We start from the raw sequence: 27,328 nt of genomic DNA on the forward strand, positions 1-27,328 counted from the left end.
GACAAAATGGACAAAATTTTATGTTTCCCGACCAATGATTTGCCTGTAATATTACTCTGATGGCCTTCTCACCAGGCTCTCGCCTGCCCTGACCTCTATGAAAGTTTCCGATGAAATGAACAAGATCTAGGCCACCCTGCTTACCCTTGTCCCAATTGTGGCCCTCAAGTGGCCAATTAATAAACACTGAAGGGCAGTTTCTCACCCAACCAGAATGGAGGGAAAAGTTCAGGGGCAGGGTTAAGCCTGAAAAGTGACCCTACTCTGGCCTCACATGGGAAGGTGGGGGTAGGCTCCTTCTTTCAAATTGGACACCTGCCCCAATAAAGTATGGTGCCTGTGGATGCTTCCTCCCCCACCCTGTCAGCCCCCAGACTAATATCCCAACCTCCTTTGTCCAAATCCCTGAGCCTCAGCTCCCCTCCCCACCCTGTGACCCCACACTTACCTGATCCTGGATCCTGGGACCCAGACTCTGGAGGCTGCTTGTAGTACCAGTTCTGTCCATTGCAGCTACAGTCCAAAGATGTGCGAGTTAGGTTGATTAGCCATGCTAGAATTGCCCCTTAGTGTCCTGAGATGCGTAGGTTAGAGGGATTAGTGGGTAAAATATGTAAGGATATGGGGGTAGGGCCTGGGTGGGATTGTGGTCGGTTCAGACTCAATGGGCCGAATGGCCTCTTTCTGTACTGTAGGGTTTCTATGATATTCTATGGCGCTGCTGGCACTAGAGAGCTGTCAGCCAATTTGATTGGACGGCAGGTCTGAGGTAGGACCTGCTGCAGAGTGAGGTGGGGAAGTCCCATCCCCAGTTTTGGAGCATTAAATGGCAGCGGGACAGCCAGTATCGGCAGAGATATGTTCACCACTGACACTTCGGATAGTGGATAGGGAAACCCCACCGTTCTAAAAATCCTGGCCTATCTCTCAATCTATAAAGCCAAGGATCCTCTGTGCCTTTTTAACCATATTCTTAACCTGCTCTGCTACCTTTAAGGATTTGTGTACATATACTCCGAGTCTCTCTGTTCCTACAACCTCATTAGAAATACTACATTTATTTTATATTGCTTCTGCTCATTCATCCTACCAAAAATACCAAAAGAGATGATAATTCCCTGCATCACGGTGTCAACTGCGATGGACTCTGTAGTATCCAGTGTCTCTGGGATCATTATTGGTGATGGCATGTTCCTACTTTATGCCCCTTCTTAATTCACAGTACACCCTCCTCCTGCCATCTGCTAATCATGTGACCTTGGACATCTTGCTTTCCATCCCACACCCCTTCACTCATATCAATCTTTCCCTTTCTGATTTCCTACCCCCAAACAGTCCTGCCTGCCCAGCCACAGGAAATCCACAAGGAAGAAACAGAGCAACAGCACAGCAGATACTGGCACCATAAGTAACTTCCAGGCAAGAATAGAGTTGGGATCAGTTGGGCCAATGGACACGAGTGGCCGCAGCCACGATGCAGTCATTGCAAACTATGATGGTTTGCTAGCCTAATCACCAAAAAATTGAGGAGGCAGACAAGAGCTGCGACTCAGATGAGGACCCTCTGAATGGGCAGCATACAGGGACCCTCTGAACATACAGGGACACACCCTCTGAATAGACAACATATAGGGACCCTCTGAATGGGCAGCGTACAGGGACCCTCTGAATAGACAGCATACAGGGACCCTCTGAATGGGCAGCATACAGAGACCTTCTGAACATACAGGGACCCACCCTCTGAATGGACAGGATACAGGGACCCTCTGAATGGGCAGCATACAGGGACCCAGGTGCAGGTGTCTGCAATCAGCCTCTTGTCACTCCCATGGAGCAAGAAGGACTCCTGCTGCAACTGGGCAGAAGGGGTGGCACATTGCTTTCCCTTTCTGCAGCATCTGCTCTATCACTGTGCAGACCCTGAGACACAACTGTGTTTTCACCCATACCTTTTGTAGTCTTTGTGTGCACATCTCAGATGATCCTCTGCTAGCCCTCTGAGGATGTGGTAATACTCCAACAGAACACATGCTTCACATATCAAGATGAATTTCATGAAGAAAATTAGACGGACCAAATGTAGTGGTCGATTTTCTGGCCCTGGTCCTGGAGAATACAAATCCCATTATGGCCTGAACCTCTGGTGAGAGGTCAAAGATGGGATTTGTGCCAATGGGAACATCGAATGCAATCTTTACAAGCCCTTCCCGCTGGCATGATTATGTTCACATCCAGAAAAGGAGAGAACCTGATTAGAATGTAGTTGAATCAGTTTCAATCTCATTAATGGGATTGAAGTCAGTTGTTCCGGCCTCACTGAATCTTCCCACTCACCAGCGGAGTGTCAAGCCGATGTCAATTACTTCTGCTATTTAAAAATGTGGACCAGGTACCATGGATTTCGAGAAGGAGGAAGGAGGTGAGTACCACTCTCTACTTAGTGCCAGAATGCCAGAACGCACAAGGGCAGAGTAACAGCTGGCCAGATGCCAGCGTTGGAGGTGGCCGGGGTAGGGGAGGGGGAGGGGGTGGATGTCCTTCAAGGAAGTTGGGGTTTGGAAGGCTTGGGCTGGGTTGGAGATGCCAGGTTGGCGGTCTGCCCTTGAGCCTTTTTTTTCACATTTTAAACCTCTTAATAGCCCACATTTTCCATGTTAAGGTGAAGGGTTGAATCCTTAAGTGTCAAGGGTTGAAGGTTGTACAACATTAGGAGGCAAAAGGCTAGTGGCTCACAGCAAAGACTACCCTACTGTCCTGGGGAGCCAAGAGCCCTCAAAAAACATAGAAAAATAGAAACTAGAAGCAGGAGTAGATCATTCGGCATTCAAGCCTGCTCCGCCATTCATTTTGATCATGGTTGATCATCGAATTCAATATCCAAATCCTACCTTCCCCCCATAATCCCTTGATCCCTTTAGGGATCCCTCAAGATTCATGTGGGCGTCAATGTGTCACCACACATGCTGGACCCCATTGCTGCTGGTGTGAAGGCAGAGAACAACCAGATAGGATTGTGAAGGGGCATGGGCAGTGGCTGTGGCTGGTAAAGAGAAGATGTGTGATGGGATGAAGATAATTGAGGTGGCGCTGGCTGCAAGAAATGGGGTGCCAGTTTTCGGTCTCCAGGATCATGAGGCAAAGGGGTTTGGGAGGGATTGAGGGTCCTGGGATGGATGCCCTAATTGACATTCCTCCCATTCCTCCCAGATTATTGATTTGTATGGTATGGAGCCAGTGAAGCTGGCGATTATTTGGATCAGTGCTCTGGAGGCAGACAGACAATGCTGACTCCAACAAGCCCAACCCAGGGTGGAGCCTGCACCAGTACAACAGGAGGCCAGCAGTCTGGGTCAAGACCTGACTGCCCATCAGGCCAATGACAGGGGTGGAAGATACTAGACAAGGAGACCTCAAGTTTATAGGACCTGTACGTCCTTCATTGAGCTGTAGGACACCATGTGCCGCTGAAGACTCAGCCTGAACAAGGAGACGGTGTGCCCGGACCTCCGATTACATCCACTTTGACCTTGACCAGGCCCACCAAGATGCCCAGGCTGCAGGATTCGCTACCATCGCTGGGATGTTTCAGGTCCAGGGGGCTATCATTTGATCACATGTCGCCCTGAGAGCACTGTGTTATCAGCACTTCTTCAACCTTCACTCTCTGAATGTCCAACTATCTGTGACCACCGGCTTAACATCATGCATGTGTGTGTACAATTCTCAGGAATTGTGCATGACAACTTCACACTCGGGCAATCGCAGATCCCCGGGTCTTCAGGGACCATCCCAGGCTGCTGGGATGAGAACAAGGGCTACCTGCTGAGGTCGTGATTGATAATGCCAGGGTGGAGGCCCGAGATCATAGCAGAATCCCATTATAATGAGGCTCACAGTGGCACCTGGGTATTAATCAAAAGGTGCACAGGGCTGCTGAAAATGTGTTTCCACCACTACGACTGCTCCAGCAATGCTCTTCAGTATAGCCCCAGAGGATGTCCTGCATTGTTATCTTCCCTGTGAGCTCCACAACATGGCGCAGCAGCAGGGTGACATGCTGGAGGAAGAAGAGGAAGAATGTGCCACTTCCTCTAATGAGGAAGAAGACCAGGAGGGACTAGAGGAAGAGCCTGAGGAGAACCTGGAGAATGGAGGACAGGCAGAAGCCAGGGTGCACCAAGCCTACTCATAGCCTCCAGGTTCATGCATTAGAAAGCTTGGTGTCCAACAGCTCGACAACACCCCGCCTTCCGCCACCCACCCCTCTCCCCCTTACATTCCCATTCCTACTCTCCAAATATCTCATTGATGTCACACCAGGGTGATGGGCCTGGGTTGTTCGTGTGGGTGATTTGCTTGTCGACGCAGGAGGGTGATGAGGACTCGCTGTGAGGAAAGCTGTGATGTTCCTCGGGTTCCACTTGTGTCTGACTCCTGTCCATCTGCTGATTGAACACTGACTCCCAAGGTCATGTCTTAATGAGTGTGGGAGGCACATTCCTTTATCCAAGCTGGAAAGTGCCAGCAGCTTGGGCTGCTCTGCACAAGACCGCAAGAAACTACAAAAGGTCGTGAATGTAGCCCAATCCATCAGGCCAACCAGCCTCCCATCCACTGACTCTGCCTACACTTCCCACTGCCTCGGCAAAGCAGCCAGCATAATTAAGGACCCCATACACTCCGGACATTCTCTCTTCCACCTTCTTCGTTCGGGAAAAAGATACAAAAGTCTGAGGTCACGTATCAACCAACTCAAGAACAGCTTCTTTCCTGCTGCCGTCAGTGGTTAGCACTGCTGCTTCACAGCGCCAGGGACCCGGGTTCGATTCCCAGCTTGGGTCACTATCTGTGTGGAGTTGCATGTTCTCCCCATGTCTGCGTGGGTTTCCTCCAGGTGCTCCGGTTTCCTTCCACATTCTGAAAGATGTGCTGGTTAGGTGCATTGACCCAAACAGGTGCCGGACTGTGGCGACTAGGGGAATTTCACAGTAACTTCATTGCAGTGTTAATGCAAGCCTTACCTGTGACTAATAAATAAACTTTAAAAAAACCTTTTTGAATGGACCTATCTTGCATTAAGTTGATCTTTCTCTACACCCTAGCTATGACGGTAACACCACATTCTGCACTCTCTCATTTCCTTCTCTATGAATGGTATGCTTTGTCTGTATAGCGCGCAAGAAACAATACTTTTCACTGTATGCTAATACATGTGACAATAATAAATCAAATCAAATTAAATCAAAATTAGAAGGGGCAAGGTTAGAGGTTCAGTGAATGATGAAGTTGTCATTCCAGCATTTCCGAGAGGGTCTCATGGGTTCTAAATGTTGAGATTGATTGCAGGGCCTGCAGGAGTTTCTCAGTTTAGATGGAGAGATGAACCCTCCCTGTGGGACAGGGGTCAAAGACAGAGGTGTTGCAGTGTTGAGGTACGTTACTTAAAATGGTGAATCGTGACACTGCTACATTCCCATGCCTAACTTCACCCATGCCCACTCTGTGCACCTACAATTTATTAATCTTGTTTGACCCACCGCTACGTCTAGGTGTTTGCCCAGGATGCACATCAGAAGTGGAGGGGCGTGCTGCTTTCTGCTCCCTGAAGCCTGTAATGCCCATAGCACGCTTCCTCTGGAGAGCCTGGACCTGACAGGACCCAACCGACTTTTGGGTGTCACTGGTATTGCCGCATCACGCTGTTCTGCCCACTGCCCCTGAGATGCACCAGTATCAGGAAGGGAGGGATTGAGCAGAGCTGGAGACTGCCAGAGTCTCCTTACTGGAAGGCTCTGGGATGGGCTCCAGGGTTCCCTCCTCCCTCAGGGTGCTCGTGGGCCCCTGGACTACTCCATGGGATGGAGGAACTGCTGGAGTGAGCTTCAGAAGCCTCTGCATCACCTGGTGCTGCCAGTCCTGGAGGCCCAACATTGCCTGCTCCATGGTGTTGAAGCCCTTTGCAATGATGCTCTGTGTCTCAGCCATGCTCTCGAGGCCCTCAGCCGTGGTCTTCAGAGACTGATCCACACCTTTAACTCCTGCACTTGTGGCCTAGAAGTCCTGCCTCAGGCTCTCCACTGCGGTCGCCATTCTTGCAGTGTTGGCAATGATGCCACTCAATGCCAGCAACATCTCCTGTGACTGAAAGCTTTAAGACTCATGAACAGGCGGGGAATAGAGGGATATAGGCGGTTGGTCTAGATAGGACAGCATGGTCAGCGTAGGCCGAAGGTTCTTGGAGACAGCCTTGATATCTTTTGAAAGCTGAATTCAATTATTAAAGATATAATTTTGATCTCTTTAGTCACTGTTTTAACCTGGTGTTGTGAGACTTCTTACTCAACTTCAAAGCACAGGGTTTTGCCCTAAATCAGTGTCTCTTTACTGAATTTCTGTTTTGCCTGGTAATTAAATGAGCAAGGCCCAGTGGATATTTGATTTTACATGTCATCTTCATACCAGAAATGTTTGTCCATTTGAAGAAGGTTCCTTCACAACCCATGATAACTTGGAGCCGAAGAGCCTGTTCCTGTTCTGTACTGTTCTTTGACTCCTCCCATCAGCCTTGCAGTTGCAGGGATATTGCTGACAACCCCTCCTGGATTTCCCAGCTCTGCCTTTACATCTCCTGCAGCTCAGGGCGATACTTGTCCAGAGGCACGGCATCTGGCTGGGAGACAGCTGTGTCCTGGGATCCCTGGGACGTTCCTGTCCCCACCTGATGTGCATCAAAAGCTGTGTGGTGCTTACCTGATAGTGACCCAGAAACTTGTTTGCTAAGTTTGTGGATGATAGAAAACTTGTAAGTGTTGTAAATTGCGAAGAGGACAGTATAAAATTTCAAAAGGACATAGACAAGTTGGTGGGTGGGCAGCTAGGTGGCAGATGAAAGTACAATGTGGAGAAGTGTAAGGTGATGCATTTTGGTAGGAGGAACATGGAGAGACAATATAAAATAAGGGGTAACATTCTTGAAGGTGACGCGGATGTATATGTGCATAGATCATTGAAGGTGGCAGGACAGATAGAGAGAGCAGTTAATAAAGCATATGGTATTCCGGGTTTTATTAATCGGGGCACAGAGTACAAGAGCAAGGTTGTTATGCAACTTATACAAGACACTAGTTAGATCTGAAATATTGTGTACGGTTCTCGGTGCCACACTACAGGAAGGGTGTGAATGCATTGAAGCTTTACAAGAATGGTTCCGGGCAGGAAAAACTTCAATTATGAGGATAGATTGGAGATATTGTGATTATTTTCCTTGGAGAGAAGAAAGTTAAGAGGAGATTTGGTAGGAATGTTCAAAAAAAGAGGGGGGCTGGACAGAGTAGATAGGATAGAAACTGCTCTTGCTCATAAAAGGATCAAGAATGAGAGGGCAGATTTAATTCATCTAACCTACACATCCTGGGACAACAAAGGACAATTTAGCATTGCTAATCCACCTAACTTTCACATCTGTGGACAGTAACTGGAGCACCTGGAAGAAGCCCACGCAGACATGCAAACTCCACACAGACAGTTATCCAAAGCCAGAATTGAACCCGGGTCACTGGCGCTGTGAAGCAGCAGTGCTAACCACCGTGCCACTGGGATGTTACATACATCCTCTTTAGTGTATACTGATGCAAAATACCTGTTCAATTCATCTGCCATCTCCTTGTTTTACCAATTCTCCAGACTCACTCTTTAGACAACAAATGCTCACTTTGTTATTTTTTTAAAATATTCATAGAAACTCTTACTATCTGGTTGTAAATTACTGGCTAGCTTTCTCTTGTATTCTCATTTTTTCCTTCTTATTAACCTCTTAGTTTGGATCAGGAATTGGCTAGCTGTAAGAAAACAGAGGGTGGTGGTTGATGGGAAATATTCATCCTGGAGTTCAGTTACTAGTGATGTACTGCAAGGATCTGTTTTGGGGCCACTGCTGTTTGTTATTTTTATTAATGACCTGGATGAGGGCGTAGAAGGATGGATTAGTAAATTTGCGGATGACACTAAAGTCGGTGGAGTTGTAGACAGTGCGGAAGGAAGTGGCAGGTTACAGAGGGACGTAGATAAACTGCAGAGCTGGGCTGAGAGGTGACAAATGGAGTTTAATGCGGAAAAGTGTGAGGTGATTCACTTTGGAAGGAGTAATAGGAATACAGAGTACTGGGCTAATGGTAAGATACTTGGCAATGTGGATGAACAGAGGGATCTGGGTGTGCATGTGCATAGATCCCTGAAAGTTGGCACCCAGGTTGATAGGGTTGTTAAGAAGGCGTACAGTGTGTTAGCTTTTATTGGTAGAGGGATTGAGTTTCGGAGCCAGGAGGTCATGCTGCAACTGTACAAAACTCTGGTGCGGCCGCACTTGGAGTATTGCGTACAGTTCTAGTCGCCGCATTACAGGAAAGATGTGGAAGTGTTGGAAAGGGTGCAGAGGAGATTTACCAGGATGTTGCCTGGTATGGTGGGAAAATCGTATGAGGAAAGGCTGAGGGGCTTGAGGTTGTTTTCGTTAGAGAGAAGAAGGTGAAGAGGTGACTTAATAGAGGCATACAAGATGATCAGAGGATTAGATAGGGTGGATAGTGAGAGCCTTTTTCCTCGGATGGTGATGGCTAACACGAGGGGACATAGCTTTAAATTGAGGGGTGAGAGATATAGGACAGATGTTAGAGGTAGGTTCTTTACTCAGAGAGTAGTAAGGGCATGGAATGCCCTGCCTGCAGCAGTAGTGGACTCGTCAACATTGAGAGCATTCAAATGGTTATTGGACAAACATATGGATGATAGAGCATAGAACATAGAACATTACACGCAGTACAGGCCCTTTGCCCCTCGATGTTGCGCCGACCAGTGAAACCAATCTAAAGCCCATCTCACCTACACTATTCCAATATCATCCATATGTTTATCCAATGACCATTTAAATACCATTTTAAATCCCATCCTCTTCCCCCAATTAATGATTACTGTACATATCAATATAGAAAAGACCTCTTCGCCCCTCCCACCACCCTCAAAAGTTCATCAGATATGACAACGGTTAACACAACGGAGCTTCCAGCTATACAATCTTGACAGTGGCACCCATTTTCTGTTACATCAATCTCTAGCCTTATATAGGAATATATGCAATAATATCCTTTCATTTCTCACTCATGGTATTTGAAGATAATTTTATGCTGTCAAGTTGTAGCTTGGAAACTTCAATAGAACAATCGAAACTGCTTCTGTTTAAAGAAACAAGTACCATCATTTCTCTTTTTCTTATGAAAAAAACTGATTGGATTTTTTGGATGTTTAAGTGTCGAGATGAATGGAAAATACACATCCTTACCTAAACTGCATAACTGAGAAGACCATAATGGACAATATTATCTCTGCCAGTTTCTACAACTATCCTACACCCCCTCCCCACTCCCCTAAGCCACTCTCCTGTTCTAAAAGGATCAACGTTTTCCTTATTTGGCATTGGATCCCTTGCAGTCATTATTCTTGCCTAGCCGGTTATTGGACTAGTGTAGATTAGAGGGGCTTTAGATTGGTTTCACTGGTCGGCGCAACATTGAAGGCCGAAGGGCCTGTACTGTGCTGTAATGTTCTATGTTCTATGTTCTTAGTCATCCTTTGCCGTTCCTTACATTCTTTCTAATCTTCTGACCTGCCATCTGTCTTTGCACAATTATGCACATTTTCGTTAAGTTGATGCTATCTTTAACCTTTCTAGTTAATCCTGGATGATGAGTCCGTCCCTTGGACCTTTTCTTACACATTGTGCATTCTGAAATATCCCCTTAAATGCATGTCATTGCAGCTCAATTGACCTATCCCTTAATCTAATTTGCCAATTACTTGAGCGAGCTCTGCTTAATGCCCTCACATTTGCCTGTATTTAAGTAAGCCAAAAATGGATTCTGAAATTTCACGACTGCTCTTTGTGGATTTTGATCAATCTCTCTTTTCTCACGAGAGGACAAAAGGATTCATTCACAAACATTTGGAACTTAGTGAGTACTCAATAAATGTAAATAAACATAATTGATTTTGATGGTTTCTCTTCACACTAAAAGTAGTTGACTGATAAGAAACTTTTAGGTGTTGCCTGTGAAATATTCTATACTTGGGTTTTTGATTTGATTTGATTTATTATTGTCACATGTATTAACAAACAGTGAAAAGTATTGTTTCTTGTGTGCTATATAAACAAAGCATACTGTCATACTGTTCATAGAGGAGGAAACGAGAGAGTGCAGAATGTAGTGTCACTGTCATAGCTAGGGTGTAGAGAAAGGTCAACTTAATGAAAGGTAAGTCCATTCAAAATCCGAGCAGCAGCTGTTCTTGAGTCGGTTGGTAAGTGACCTCAGACTTTTGTATCTTTTTCCTGACGGAAGAAGGTGGAAGAGAGAATGTCCGGGGTGCGTGGGGTCCTTAATTATGCTGGCTGCTTTGCTCTGGCAGCGGGAAGTGTAGACAGAGTCAATGGATGGGAGGCTGGTTTGCGTGATGGATTGGGCTACATTCACAACCTTTTGTAGTTCTTTGTGGTCTTGGGCAGAGCAGGAGCTGTACCAAGCTGTGATACAACCAGAAAGAATGCTTTCTATGGTACATCTGTAAAAGTTGGTGAGAGTCGTTGCTGACATGCCAAATTTCCTTAGTCTTCTGAAAAAGTAGAGGTGTTGATGGGCTTTCTTAACTACAGTGTCAGCATGGGGGGACCAGGACAGGTTGTTGGTGATCTGGACACCTAAAAACTTGAAACTCTTGACTCTTTCTACTTCGTCCCCATTGTTGGAGACAGGGGCATATTCTCAGACACTTTGGAATTTTACTGGCACGTCCGCCCGAGGTCCGAACGATCCCACCCAAGGCCAATGGAGAATGCTGTTCTCCGATCCTCACCCGCCCCCGGAATCGGGGTGGATGTGCTGCTAAAACTCCGGCCTTTGACCAGTTTATGACTTAAAAAACGTTTACCCTAAAGTCCCTATTGGCTTTTGACCTGTGGTAGCTTCATCTGCATTCCATAACAATTTAGCTTTAATAAAATATTTGCAAGTTGATGCGCGATTAATCCACTCGGGAGGCTAGATCGTACCCGGGAATAAAGACTTTTATTCGCAACAAGAATCGAGCATACTGCTTAACAATACAATCCCAGACTAAAGGGTCACTAGGAAGTGCAGTGACCTTTATACTCCTATAGGTAGGCGGAGCCAACCGGAGTGTACCACAGAACAATGCTAACAGATGGAACACCCCAACCCTAACCCCAACAGTAACAAGAGTAACATATGTACAAGTACCCATAGTGATAACCGTCTATGGTTCAGTAACCATAGTGGTAAGCATCTATGGTTCACCACATTCACCCCTCCTTTAAAAACAAAGGCCGGTGGGGCAAAAAAACAATACGAACTGTCCATATATTCACAAGTTCAGTCGTATCGGAGGTCCGCACCGTCTCTGCGGCCTCCGCAGCACTGGCGGTAGCGCTGGTTCTGGTGACCGTGGTGTCCCTCTCTCCAAGGTGGTGTCCAGTGACTCCTCCAGTTCCTCACGCACAGGTGGACCTCGAGGTGGCGACAATCTCCTGGACTCAGGCAAGCTGTACACGGGAGTAAGAGGATTAAGTGGAGGTCCCGATACTGCCCGCGCTGTGTCAGGAGGGGAGAGAATGGGCAAATGAACCCTAACCAGGGGTGCAGGAGCGACGGGGGTTTCCAGGTCCCCTGCAGGCGCCAGATCTCGGATAGAGACTGTGTCTTCTCGCCCGTCAGGATATGCTACATAGGCATATTGAGGGTTGGTGTGGAGGAGATGGACCTGTTCAACCAAAGGGTCGGACTTGCGGGTCCTAACATGCCGCCGCAGGAGGACAGGTCCTGAGTACGTCAACCAAGACGGCAGTGAGGTCCCAGAGGAAGACTTCCTAGGGAAGGTAAACATCCGTTCATGTGGGGTAGCATTGGTTGCCGTACACAGGAGGGACCGGATTGAATGGAGTGCATCAGAAAGTACCTCTTGCCAACGGGAGACTGGAAGACCCCTAGACCATAACGCCAGTGAGACACCCTTCCAGACTGTAGAGTTTTCTCTTTCGACCTGCCCGTTACCCCTGGGGTTGTAACTCGTAGTCCTACTTGAGGCAATTCCTTTAGAGAGCAGGTATTGCCTCAAGTCGTCGCTCATAAACGACGAAACCCGATCACTGTGGATATAACTGGGGTAGTTGAACAGGGTAAAAAGACTCCGCAGGGCTTTGATGACCGTGGCAGCGGACATGTCAGAACAGGGAATGGCAAAAGGGAATCAGGAGTACTCGTCAACCACGTTGAGGAAATACACATTCCGATCTGTCGAAGGAAGGGGGCCCTTGAAATCAACACTCAGTCGTCCAAAAGGGCGAGTGGCCTTAATGAGGTGCGCCTTGTCAGGCAGGTAGAAGTGCGGCTTGCATTCGGCACATACCTGGCAGATTCGAGTTATCGACCTGACATCCTCTATGGAGTAGGGCAGATTCCGGGCCTTTACAAAATGGAAGAGCCGAGTGATCCCCGGATGGCAGAGATCATTGTGGAGGGCCTGTAGCCGGTCCTCCTGCACACTGGCACATGTTCCACGTGACAGGGCATCTGAGGGCTCATTGAGCTTCACCGGACGGTACATGATATCATAGTTGTAGGTGGAGAGTTCGATTCTCCACCTCAAGATTTTATCATTCTTAATTTTTCCCCTTAACGTGTTGTTGAACATGAATGCCACGGACCGCTGGTCCGTGAGCAGGGTAAATCATTTTCCAGCCAAATAATGGCGCCAAAGCCATACGGCCTCCACAATGGCCTGAGCCTCTTTTTCCACAGAGGAGTGCCGAATTTCAGGGCCTTGGAGGGTGCGAGAGAAAAAGGCGACAGGCCTGCCCGCCTGGTTAAGTGTGGCGGCCAGGGCGAAATCAGATGCATCACTCTCCACCTGGAAGGGGATGGACTCATCGACAGCGTGCATCGTGGCTTTCGCGATGTCAGCTTTTATCCCTTCAAAGGCCTCTGCAAGCCTCTGCTGCCAGGGGAAAAGAGGTAGATTTTATGAGCGGACGGGCTTTGTCCGCATAATTGGGAACCCACTTTGATGCTAGTGGGTAGGGGAAGTTCAAGGAGGGGACGCATACGGTCTGGATCGGGGCCGATGACCCCGTTTTCCACCACGTATCCGAGGATTGCTAGGCGGTGCTTGCTGAACACACACTTCTCCCTGTTATAGGTCAGATTCAGGCGAGACGCAGTGAGTAAAAACTTCAGGAGGTTGGCGTCGTGGTCCTGCTGGTCATGGCCGCAGATAGTGACGTTGTCCAGGTACGGGAAGGTAGCCCGTAGCCCGTTTTGGTCCACCAATTCGGTCCATCTCACGCTGGAAGACCGAGACCCCATTAGTGACGCCGAAAGGGACTCTTAAGAAGTGGTAGAGACGGCCATCCGCCTCAAAGGCTGTGTATTTTCGGTCCTCTGGACGAATGGGGAGCTGGTGGTAGGCTGACTTCAAATCGATGGTGGAGAACACCCGGTACTGCGCAATCTGGTTGACCATGTCAGATATGCGCGGGAGAGGGTACGCGTCCAGCTGTGTGTACCTATTAATGGTCTGACTATAGTCTATGACCATCCGGGGCTTGTCTCCAGTCTTGACCACCACGACTTGTGCTCTCCATGGGCTAGTGCTAGGTTGAATGATCCCTTCCCTGAGGAGCCGCTGAACCTCAGATCGAATAAAGATCCGATCCTCAGCGCTGTAACGCCTGCTCTTAGTTGCGATGGGCTTGCAGCCTGGCACGAGATTTTCAAATAAAGAAGGCGGGGTAATTTTGAGTGTCGAGAGACTGCACGTGGAGCACGCTGGGCAATTTGGAGGCTGCTGTTCTCCCACTGAAAGTGGAGGGAGTGGCCCATCGTACTGCAGGGTCACACTCCTCAGGTGGACCATAAAGTCTAGCCCCAGGAGTACCGGAGCGCAAAGGTGCGGTAACACGAGGAGCCTGAAGTTCTCATAAACTGTGCCCCGCACTGTTAGAGTTACCACGCAGCTCCCAAGAACGGTAACAGATCGGGACCTCGACGCCATAGAGATTGTCTGCCTGACAGCTTGTACGCGGAGACCGCACCGTTTCACGGTATCCGGATGAATGAAACTCTCCGTGCTCCCGCTGTCAAACAGACAATGTATCAGGCGTCCGTTTACCTCTATTCCCATCATGGACTTGTCGAGTCTGTGAAGCTTGGCCTGGACCAGGATGATTGACGCCACTGTTGGATCCCGAGTGCAACTGCAGGCAGCTGAGATGGTCGGTGATGAGGACCCCTGCTGGTCGTCTGTGGCCGGTGTCGACCAAAATGGCTGCGCCCATGGATCGCACGTGGTCAATGGCGTTGAAAGTGACGCACCCACAGGTCACACGTGTCTTGCGTCGTCGTCATCAGGAATGGTGGCGCCTGTGAATCGCACGTGGTTGAAGACATCGACGAAGCTGGAGACGAGGAGACGGATCCTGGGGAGTCACACGCAGCACTGCTTGGCTTCGAAGGGGGCTTCGCTCGGCACACTTTAGCATAGTGCCCTTTCTTTCCACAAGCGGAGCAAAATACCGTCCTGGCCGGACATCTCTGGCGAGGGTGCTTCGCCAATCCACAGAAATAGCACCGTGGGCCTCCTGGAGCTCCCACAGCCGTCAGGTCCAAGGTTGAAAGCACGATCGCGCAGTTTCTAGGAGCCGCTGGGTAGAGTTGAGTTGGTGGCTGTACTTGCCACGATGTTCCCACATGGTCGGTGGGGTAAGTTTCAAGACTTCTGGAGGCCGTTTCCATCGCATCAGCCACTTCTACCATCTTAGCTAGGTCCAAGTTACCTTGCTCTAGCAGCCGCAGGCGAATATAGGATGAGCCGATTTCCGCCATGAACGCATCTCGGATCAGATCGTTAGTGTATTGAGTAGCCGACACTGGCTTGCAATTGCAGGCTCTGGCTAGCTGCTGAAGTTCGCGCAAGTTCTGTCCCGTCGTTTCGCCGGGCTGCCGCCGTCGACTGGCTAGTAGGTGAAGAGCATGAATCTCGTTTGGCGGTTTATGGTACAGCTTCTTGAGTAATTCGATGGCCTCTTTGTAGTCTTGGGAATCACAGATTGTTGCATACACAGTGTCGCTTACCCTTGCGTGGAGGACCCGCAATCTGTCGGTATCGTTTTGGACTGCTGTTGAGGCGTCCATATAATCCTGGAAACAATTCAACCAATGGTCGAAAGTGTTCGACGCTCCAGCGGCACGCGGATCTAAGGTTAGCCGATCGGGTTTCAGCATCTGCTCCATTTTTTTTTCAGAACAAAATTTGTTGCCAATAAAATTGATGCGCGATTAATCCACTCGGGAGGCTAGATCGTACCCGGGAATAAAGGCTTTTATTCGCAACAAGAATAGAGCATACTGCTTAACAATACAATCCCAGACTAAAGGGTCACTAGGAAGTGCAGTGACCTTTACACTCCTATAGGAAGGCAGAGCCAACCGGAGTGTACCACAGAACAATGCTAACAGGTGGAACACCCCAACCCTAACCCCAACAGTAACAAGAGTAACATATGTACAAGTACCCATAGTGATAACCATCTATGGTTCAGTACCCATAGTGGTAACCATCTATGGTTCACCACACAAGTTAAAGAAACAACTTTTACACAATAAAATTAAGTTAACTTTTCCCCAGACTAGACTGACTGCCTGAAAAACATATACTACCCATTCTGGTGAAGTTGACTGGGCTTCAATTCACTGAGCTCATGCCAACAGATGAACTCAGGGTTTTTTTGGTATGAAGGAGAATCTTGCATGCCCACTTTCATCATCACAGGTTACAGTAGGCCAGTCAAGTCTTCGCAGGGGTTTGGCTTAAGATGGCCATTTTCTATCCCCCTGTTCAAGCTCTTCTGGAATATTCTCTGGCTTCCAGTCAGTAGGGTCACAGAGCAAGGTCACAGCACCCAATGAGGTTATGCCTCTAGGTGCACATATCGCCTTTCAGGATATAGTTAAAGGCAGGGTGTCTGGCTGAAACTGGGGAAAACAATGTATTTTTCTATTCTTCTGGCTGAGTACCTCTTGGTGGGTTTCAGACCATTACAACGCTTCCATTGTTAATGTTGAGCATCTCTATTCAATATGCAAGACAGCTCTGGGTTCCTTTTCAAGGTATGACTGAATACTTGATAGGTTTTAGGTCCTAACGGCTCCCCTATTGTTATGGTCAAGCATCTCTGTTCAGTATGCAAGACAGGTCTGGACTGGTCCCTATTGGCTTTTGACCTGTGGTAGGTTTATCCGCATTCCATAAAGCCCTGCTTGTAGAAGCAGTTTAGATTTATATTGGTTTAAAATGTCCAATCTTATGTTGGGCCTTGTTACTCAGGCTGTTGGCCATTTGGTGACAGTGTGAACATCCACCACAACAGGTGGAAGGAGGTTTCAGACTGTAAATAAATTACCATGATGTCTTATTTGGAAGATAACTTGGCATTTATTACAGGGTCTCGTGATATAGTGGCCACCTTTATTGCCTGTCAAAGATACAGCAAAGTGCTACAAGAAGACAGAACTCCATGATAGAACTATCACACTGTGGAGATGCCAGCGTTGGACTGGGGTAAACACTGTAAGAAGTCTCACAACACCAGGTTAAATTCCAACCTTGGACTTTACCCTGGTGTTGTGAGACTTCTTACAGAACTTTATCACTCAGGGAGAGAGGCAAGACAAAAAGAGCCACATCCCAGTTCCTTGAAAGAAAAGTAAAGAACCTCCCTTCTCTCCCCTCTGCTTGGTTCCATGTTCAAGCTTATCTGGGAAAAGCCACCTCTTGCAGATCAACTATGGGAGCCATTGCAACTGTTGAGTTTTCACTGCAATTTTAAAGCTTCACTTCAGAAATTGTAGCAAATTGACTGTGAAATAACAAGCTTAAGATAAAAACCGAAATTCTGATCTATTCCATTTTTGTAAGTACTGTTTTTATCTTCATGTGTACCTAGTTTTGTGTGTGTGTGAGATATACACATATAAATGAACATGGGCAATAAAATTTGTAACACTTTAAAATTGTCCATGACATCTGTAAGAATTCTTCCAGCCAACATCCTGAGATTGACCCACATGCAAACGCTACTGACCCGGCCCTTTAGGCTCCTCATCTTCTTACCTTGACCAACTGTCCCCAACACTCCACCACACCCTGGACACCAGGCACATCCCTTTTCCCCTCCTCCATGCCCCCAATGCCACTCCTCATCCCTGACTCGCCTTGCTGATCCTGAGCCTCCATACATGCTGCCGTTTGCTTCCCACTTCATTTACGCTGCAAAGTTTAACAAGAGAAACTGCTGACCTCAGACACAACTGCATGAAGTCAACTATTGCATGGTAACTTTAAATAAACGTCCACCATGTTCAATCGAGATTGGGAGCATTTCAATGCCATTTCTCAACAATGTTGCAGCTGAAATATTGATACTGAGTGACAAATGTTAATATTGTTATTTTTCACAACTTTTTCTCATCCCTGCAACACACTTCAAGCTTATGACAGCTCAATTATTCTGGTTTTGAGAATGAATTCCAGTATGCTAAAAAGCAGGCACCCGAAACAGGTTCACATTCTACGTAACCAAAAGCAGAAGCCTAATGCAGGTGAAACTGTTCGATAAACTTGGCTTCAACATCTACATGCAAGATGTGCCGGATCATCGACACGGATGCCATCATCTCATGTGAGAACACCATCCACCAGGTACACGGTACATACTCTTGCGACTCGTTGTCTACCTGATACGTTGCAGGAAAGGATGTCCCGAGGCATGGTACATTGGTGAGACCATGCAGACGCTACAACAGATGAATGGACACCACTCGACTATCACCAGGCAAGACTGTTCTCTTCCAGTCGGGAACACTTCAGCAGTCAAGGACATTCAGCATTTGATCTTCGGGTCAGCGTTCTCCAAGGCAGCCTTCAAGACACACGACAACGCAGAATCGCCGAGCAGAAACTGATAGCCAAGTTCTGTAGACATGAGGACGGCCTCAACCGGGATCTTGGGTTCATGTCACACTATCTGTAACCCCCACAACTTGCCTGGGCTTGCAAAATCTCATTAACTGTCCTGGCTTGAGATAATTCACACCTCTTTAACCTGTGCTTAATCCTCTCTGCACCTGTAAAGACTTGATTACCTGTTAAGGCTGCATTCCAACCATTATCTTGTAATTGAGTTTGTGTCTATATTTGCCCTGTTTGTGAAACAAATCCTGCACTCACTTAATGAAGGGGCAGCGCTCCAAAAGCTCGAGCTACCAAATAAACCTGTTGGATTTTAACCTGGTGTTGTGAGACTACTTACTGTCCCTATCCAAGTGGATGACATGCTTCAGATGTACTATTGTTGTGTACTGTGTTAACAATAGTGAAGTAACTTAAAACATTGAAGACAAGCGGGGGCCGGGGGAGGGGAGGAGTGGACTTTCTGTTCCTGCCAGTAGTGGAAATTGTGGCATACAGGGGCACAATATTTTGAGTGATGGGAAAAGTCAGTTTCATGCCGGAAGAAAATTAGTTTGGAGTTTTGTTCTCAGGATTTTGATGAGCAATTAAAGATTTATGTCAGGAGTCACATTTGCATTCTATGCATCTCATAAATGCTCATTAAAATGCTAACTTGCTGGAATTAAGTTCCCCCTCCAAATTAAGTGCCCCACCAGCTGATAATTAGAATGGTCTGTTTCCTGACTGCATAAATGTGGTATGCACCTGGAAAGCTTCAGTTCATCAACAATTTGAGGTAGTTAGACGCTGCTTTTGCCTAATTTTAAGAGCTGTTGTTGCAAGATTTATGGTGCCTCTGGGCACTGATGGTCATGCACAGAATGGTATGTAGGCAATGGTCACCTAAGGAATTTGGTCCTGGGGGTTGGAGTCAAGTATTGTGAAGCAGAGGGTAATGTTATGTTTGGGGAAGGTATCTGGTTTCTGTAGGTCAGTAATTGTAAAGTCAGGAGGGGGCATTGGTTGGTCTCATGAGCTGGATCTCAGAAAGTCAAGGTTCAGTTTGGCCTGGAGAAGGGGAGGAGCCAGATCAACAAAGGGTATGGGAGATATTGAATGGAACGGGGAGAACAGGAATAGCCATGTGAACAACGATGGGCAATGGATAGTAACAGAGGAATGGGGTTTAGGAGATGGTGACTATGGAGTAGGATGTGAGGTTGGTGAGTGATATGGGAAGGTTGGAAGGTGTTGGTCACAGTCACAAATGTCAGCTGCACCATCTCCACCATTATTGAGTAATGATGCAGTTGGAAAAACAAGCTTGAAAAAAATGATATGGGAGGGGTCTCGCAGCATGTGGGAGTTCAGGACAACTCATTGGGCTGATTGAAGAGACTTCCTATTAATTATTTACTCAAGCAATGGAGAACAAAGCTCAGCTGTGTACTGGTTTTGAGGGTAAAATTGCTCCTTGACTAATGGTGCACATTCACGTGCAAACCCATTAAGTTTCTGACTATATTTGAGCTGGTGTGATTGGCCATCTGTTCTGACAGAGGCATGTAAAAAGGGAAGGAGAATCAAACCTCGCAGGGCTATGGCTGTTGGGCAGGAACTGGGTATATTCACTCTGATAAAAAAGGCCCTCTTTGTGAACACACAGTCATGTTGGTGGGGGGAGGATCAGCCAACTGTGGACATTCAGGATGTGCTTCACCGATAAGGGGTAGCCTGGGGATGCCATATCTAGATTGAGGGCAAGCCAAGGGCTTTACACTGGCTTCCTGAATTGGAGATGAATTGAGAGCATTCAAAGACAAGGTGCAATAATGTCTCAAATCTATTCATCCACAGAGACAAAGATGAGTAAAGAATGTAGGCTGTAGGCAACACTGCCTCTTTGATAGCTTTGATGCAAGTGAGGAGAAAGGCCTGTTGCTGTTTGATGCAGCTGAGGAAAAGCTGTTACGCTGAGGAACAAGGGCTGGTGGGGCTCCAGGATGCTGATATAGAGGGACTAAATCCACAAAGACATTTGCCGCAATCAAGATTCTACGGAAGACAGCTCATAAATGGAGATGAGCCAAAGACAGTGCTGTAGACACCTTTGTCTGTCTAGACATGTGGTAGCTCATATTTGCCACATTCTCCAGGAGGACTGGGAGGACATCCAATGGTGGTAGCTCTTAAGGTTACAACGGCACTCAACATTTTGTCAGCAGATACTTCCAAAGGTCCACTGGGGACCTCTGTGAAATCTCACAATCAGTGACATAAATGCATAAGGAAGATGACCAATTCCCTTTTCAATAAAGATCACTATCATGTGCAGTTCTGCGTGGATTAAGCATGCCAGACTGCCAGAGTTATAGGTTTTGGTGAGATCTCAGGCTTTCCATAAGTGCAAGGCACTATCGACTGCATAAATGTGGCTTTGAGAGCTCCCTGGCAGTTGCCAGTGTAATTCATTCATAGAAAAGGATTTCACTCTCTAAACATTCAGCTAATCTGTGATTACAGAAAACAAATCATGCATGTTTGTACCCAGGGAGCTCTCACATTTTTTACATCTTGAGTTACTCACAGGTGCCACATATCTTTGAGGACCTGAAAATGTCAGTGGACATGGCAGCCTTCAAGAGGCAGCAATGCTATTGCATGTATTGATGCACTCACCCCAGTGTGACAGTAGCTTAGCAATGTGGCTCATTGAGGAAAGCATCCATCAACGCTTATCGCTTGAGCATCTGAATATGAAACCACATCTGAACAGCATCATCTCTCCAAATGCCAGCTATTCAACCCACAGAAAGCAACTGGCCTGGATGAGCACTCAGATCCTGCACAGACCAGCTGGTGGGGGTATTCCCTAGCTGCTTCAAGAAGATGACCATCATCCCTGTACCAAAGAAAAGCCAGGCAGCGTGCCTTAATGACTATTGCCCGGTGGCTCTGATATCCATCATTAAGAAGCCCTTCAAAATCATGGTACGGATCAACTCCAGCCTCCCAAATTGCCTCAATCCACTATGGTTCTCCGATCACCGCAGCGGTTCCACAGCAGGTGCCATCTCCCTATGTCAGACTCCTATTTATTGACTACAGCTCAACTTTCAACACCATTATTCCTACAAAACTCATCTCCATACTCCGTGGCCTAGGGCTCAGCTTCTCCCTCTGCAACTGGATCCTAGACTTCCTAACCCACAGACTGCAATCAGTAAGGATAGGCAATGCCACCTCCTCCATGGTTATCCTCAACATCGGTGCTCCACAAGGCTGTGTCCTCAGCCCCTTACTATACTCCTGTGTGACTGTGTGACCAAAGTCCGCTCAAACACCATTTTCAAGTTTACTGATGATACCACTGTAGTTGGTCGGGATCTCAAACAATGACGAGACGGTGTACAGGAATAAGATAGAAAATCTGGTGAAATGGTGCAACGACGATAATCTTTCCCTCAATGTCAATAAAACGGAGATAGTCATCACCTTCAGGAAGTGTAGTGGAGGACATGCCTCTGTGTACATCAATGGGGACAAAGTAGAAATGGTTAAGAACTTCAAGTTTCTAGCGGTCCAGATCACCAACAACCTGTCCTGGTCCCTCCACACTGATGCTGTAGTTAAGAAGGCCACCAACGTCTCTACATTCTCAGGAGGCTGAGGAAATTTGGGATGTCTGCTACGACTCTCACCAATTTTTACAGATGCACATTAGAAAGTATCCTTTCTGGGTGTTTCACAGCTTGGTATGGTTCCTGCTCTGACCAAGACTGCAAAAGACTACAAGGGGTTGTGAACGTAGCCCAGTCCATCACACAAACCAGCCTCCCATCCATTGACTCCGCCTATACTTCCCGCTGCCTTGGAAAAGCAGCCAGCATATTCAAGGGCTCCACACACCCTGGACATACTCTCTTCCACTTTCTTCCATTGGGAAAAAGATTCAAAAGTCTGAGATCACGTACCAACCGACTCAAGAACAGCTTCTTCTCTGCCGCCATCAGACTTCTGAATGGATCTACCCTATATTAAGTTGATCTTTCATTACACCCTAGCTATGACTGTAACACTGCATTCTGCATCCTCTCACCAATATACTTGATGATAATAAATCAAATCAAAAAGTCAATCATGCATGATATGGTATCTGTGCAGGTGCAGGATGCAGGTGAAATTAGTAACAGGTCTTCATCAAACGGTTGGTTTGTTTCCTCATCTGGTGTGGCCTGGGACTGGGACTATGTGCACTGGAGAATGTCCTTCATCTTTTCTTGTTGGTGTCTGGAATAGAGAAGAGAGATAATTAGTGATTGACTCCTCAGGCTCCTACACATTAGGTCATTCACAGTCATTATCTACGTACAGCCAACCTATGCTGGATGGATCGTCGCTGCCATGTTGGGGAAAGTTAATGCTACCTTCCATGCAGGAACAATCTTTCACCTCTCCAGCCAGTTCTGCAGCCTGTTCCTCATACTGGGAGAGTGTCCACCATCCAGCCTTCGATCTCTCCATTTTGTTGTGGGAAACCTTGTCCTACATAAAGACAGATGAATTAAGTGTGAGCACAATGAATGAAAGAACAGTTCAGAAACAAGCAAACTTTCTGTGTGTGCTGAGCCTTGCCCAGTAATAGATGAAGATGCTGTTTGTGCAGGATCCTTAAAAGTGGTGTGAGTCCATTTCAGAATCTCACTTAGGTTTGTAGCAGTGATACTGGACGGAACAGGAATGAGTGACTATGACAAGTAATGTGTTAAAACAATTTTATTGAATATTCTATTATGATCATATGAATAATAATAATATTGATATGACAATTATAATTAATAATATTAAAAAGGGTTAAGAGAAAGCCCTTGTACATATACATATATATCTGAAGAAAGGAAGAACGACAAACGCAAACAATAAAACAATTTCGTCCGTTCCACAGCAGCTCCCAAAATTGGTCTATACGTTACCATCCCCTTGGTACATACATTACCAAATCGGTGAGTCACCTCATGGCAGGAGGGCACTATGGTCAGTCACTTTGTTCCTGACCCTTCCTTCTGTCTTCAGTGGTGACCCTTCCACTATGGCTGCAGCATCCAATTCTCACAGCAATTAAAGCCAAATTCGTTGGCTCTATTCCAGGCTTTCGAGGCTCTCGCAAAACAAGAGTTCAGTGAATACGAGTCCTTATCAAACTCTTCACACAGCCACCACAAGGCAGGCTTCACAATATCTAAGTTGTTTACACATATTTTGATTGCATCTTCTCATTTGTCAACAATCGGGCGTTATGTCCATCAATCAAACTTCATCTAGTGGTTCTTCAGATGACCATCCCATATAAGGTTATTCAGCATCCTGGCCTGTAGTCCAATGGCCACTGAATGCAGTAAAAAGGATTTCTGATAAACAAAAGCAACTATTTTAGTATTCCAGCTGGTGTGAGGCCATTATGAAAAAAAAACAAAATGTGGGGAAAAATGTCGGTACAGATTAATTAATCAAAAGCATAATCATAGCTGGGTTAAGATTAATGTCTACCAAGTAAGATTAAATATAAAATGACTAAATATTCAATATAGGCTTAAAATCAAAAGCAAAGCAGAAACAAAATGCATAATACAAAATTGAGTGGCTGCAGGCCTCTGGCCTACAACAGGAGGTAATAATGTTAAAGTGGCTGGCAGACCAATCAGTGCCAATAGCCCATTTTCTGATACTGAGAGACATCCCTGTGCATTCTGACCCAGAACTACCCTTAGATTACCTGATGCCCTTATGAATGTGAGCTTGCAGTGAGGAGAAAGTTCACCTAACCTGGCGGAAAAGGTCAGATCATCCATCCATTTTCAGCACTGCAAGGCAATCCTTTTTTGTGGCCATGAGCACTAACCTCTCTGACAACCTCCACCCAGGCCAATGTGGTAAAGTTAGTGGACCTGCTGCTTCCATCGTGAAGGTAAAAGAGCCTCTTCTACACTGTATGATTCTGTGACAAAGTAAACCAAATTCATATATGGACAACTGAACATGCATAAGGAAACCATGATTTGAAGTTGGAAATTGAGTTTGCATCAAACAGCCAAATTGTGACCACATCATCCCTATCAGGACCAACGTAGATCAAGTGGTTGCTCAAAATGCTTATCTGTTGGATGTCAACACAAAATGGAACATGAGACACTTGATAGTGAGCAGACCAGGATATTTCAAGGAGACTAATTATGAGGATACATTTCCTTTTCCAATGTGTGACTATCGTGTTGATCATCTGCCTCATCAACCTGATCACTCAGAACCACCACCTCAACTTTGTAGATCCCAGCACCGTCATCAGCGACCTTCATATCCCAAATACTGCTTTTGTACTCCGAGAAAATGGACATGCTGAACTCTTAAGAAATGCTAAGATTTTCTGAGTTCATGATGGCTTAATTTAAAATAAGTTCTTAGTTTCGCAAAGATGTAATATTCAATTGTTCAATTGCTTGGTGTTTGATTATGTGTTTCTGTTGACACTTCTCTATTCTCTGTGCTGTTTATTCAAGTGTTGTGCATGGTCACAGAGAAGGTGAAACTGAAAGTAAGCTGCAAGCATGAAAGCAGAATTTTAAAAACATTTGTAAATAAAGTCCTATTTAAATATAGAAATCGGTCATCTCTGCATATCTCCAAGGCACAAGACACAACAAGAGACCCTTTTTAAACAGGCACTGTAATTATATTTTTCTTGCTTTGCTGTTTCTGCGTAAATGCTATAAGTCGTAGGATGCCTCCATTGGCTGCCACTGGTGTTACCACATTCTGCTGATAATCACATTTTTTTTGAACAACAGCACCTTTGGGGGCAAGAGAGTGTGAAGAACTGTTAACTAGTTTTTCATTGATTCATTGACAGGCCTGATAATTACAGCTAACTCATCTCTTGTAAAACTTTGTGAACTATACTAATTGTTAACTATTTCTAACATTTAGGTAATAAACAGAAAACGCTAGAAATGCTCCATACGTCTGACTTCAGCTGTGGAGAGAAACAAAGATAGCACTTCAACTCAATGACCTTTAATCAGAACAGAGATAAGTTTGAGTTTTTGTAGATATTAATCAAGTAAAGGGGAGGAACTGCACGAGATGGGATAAAGAACAAAAGGGAAAGGCTATGATAGAGTGGAAGGCCAGAAAGATTAAATGACAAATGGATTGGTGGTGCAAGATTGCTTATCACATTGGAAGAAAATGTGATTCCCTTGGGGTTGGTGCACTAGAGCTGTTACTTTTCTTGATCTATATTAGTTACCTAGACTGGCAAAGCAAATTTTAAAAATTGCAGATGACACAAAACGTCGAAGCATTGTGAACTCTGTGAAGGATATTGATAGACTCCAAGAGGAGAGAGATAAACTGGTGGAATGAGCAGACACATAGCAGATGAAACTTACTGCAGAGAAATGTGAAGAAAGAGAGGAGGTAATCCAAAATAAAGGATAGAATTGCAATGTGAGCGCAGGAACAGAGGGACCTTAGGGTATATATGTACAAATCATTGAAATTCACAGGGCAGGTTAAGAAGGTGATTAAAAAGGCATAAGGGATCCTGGCATCATAAAAAGATGTACAGAGTATAAAGCAAGGAAATTATGGCAAACCTTTAGGAAACACTGGTCCAGCCTTCATTGGAGTCTTGTGTTCAATTCTGGGCATCATATTTTGAGAAGGACGTTGGAGGCATTGGTTCTAGGGATGAGAGACTTCAGTTACATGGATAGATTGGAAAAGCTGGGGTTGTAATCCTTAGAGAAGAGAGATTGAGAGGAGTTTTGACAGAGGTATTCAAAATAATGAATGGTCTGGAAAGTTGAGATAGGCAGAAATAGTGGTGGAAGGGTCAAGAAGGGCCAGGAAACACTGATCCAAAGTGTTCGTCAAAAGAACCAACACCAACATGAGGAATAAAGTTTTAACATGAGTGATTAGGATCCGGAATGCACTGCCTGAGGGCATGGTGGAGGAAGAGTCAATCATGGCTTTCAAAAGGGAATTGAATAATTATCTGAAGAGAAGAAATTTTCAGGGCTAAGAGAGAAAACTGGTGAGTGGGACTAGCTGAATTGCTTCTGCAGAGAGCCAGCAAAGACATGACAGGCCATATGGCCTCTTTCTATACTGTAACTACTCTGAATATTTCTAGCATTGGCTGTTTTTATTTCAGATTTCCAACATCTACAGTATTTTCCTTTAATATTTAGGTGACTGATATTCATTAACGTGTCCACTTACACAGAGATGACCTCTTTCGTCTTTCCAAATGTTTGTGAAAGTGAGGTTAGTAGAAAATGATAGTAATTGCTCAAAATGAGTTAATAATAAATAATTTCCAATTGTATGCTCATTAGCTTCTCAGAAAATAAACAGGCAAAGTGTAAGCCGGTTATTTTACACTACTGACAGATTCATTTTTATTTTTTATTCATTCATGGGATTTGGGCCGGCATTTACTGCCCATCTCTAATTGCCCTTTGAACTCAGTGGCCAAGGGCATTTTAAAGTCAACCACATTGCTGTGGATCAGGAGTCACATGTGGGATATAGATCAGACCAGGTAAAGATGGCAGAGTTTCTTTTCTAAAGAACATTAGTGAACCAAATGGGTTTTTATTACAATGGTTTCATATTTATCATTAGGCCTTTCATTCCAGATTTTTAAGGAATCCAAATTTTGCCATTTGCTGTTGTGGGTTTGAAATCCAGGTCCCCAGAGCATTACACCAGATATCTGGATTGTCCAGTGACAATATCACTATGCCACCACTTATTTTAGACAGAGAGGCTGTTTCCAACAAGTTGTAGAGATCACCAACTGCCAAACACCCAGAAGGAACAATTACAAACATAGGATCTGACTTTACAAATGTACAACACTAATGGGTCAAAAATTATTGGTTGTGTGCCCATAATTTCTTGAGATTTCTAGCCTGTGGAAAAAGTTCAATGCCTGCAATGTATTTTCAAAAAGTAGGTGCTTGGCTTTAAAAATGACGAGATAAAATTAAATACATATGTGAAAGAACATAGAACAACCTTACAGAATGCAGAATTCAAGCCCCAAAATACTTGTCAAATTCTAGAGTAAGAAGTTTAACAACACCAGGTTAAAGTCCAACAGGTTTATTTGGTAGCAAAAGCCACACAAGCTTTCGAGGCTCTGAGCCCCTTCTTCAGGTGAGTGGGAATTCTGTTCACAAACAGAACT

The sequence above is a fragment of the Mustelus asterias genome, chromosome 10, assembly GCF_964213995.1.
Source record: "Mustelus asterias chromosome 10, sMusAst1.hap1.1, whole genome shotgun sequence".
NCBI classification, from domain to species: domain Eukaryota; kingdom Metazoa; phylum Chordata; class Chondrichthyes; order Carcharhiniformes; family Triakidae; genus Mustelus; species Mustelus asterias.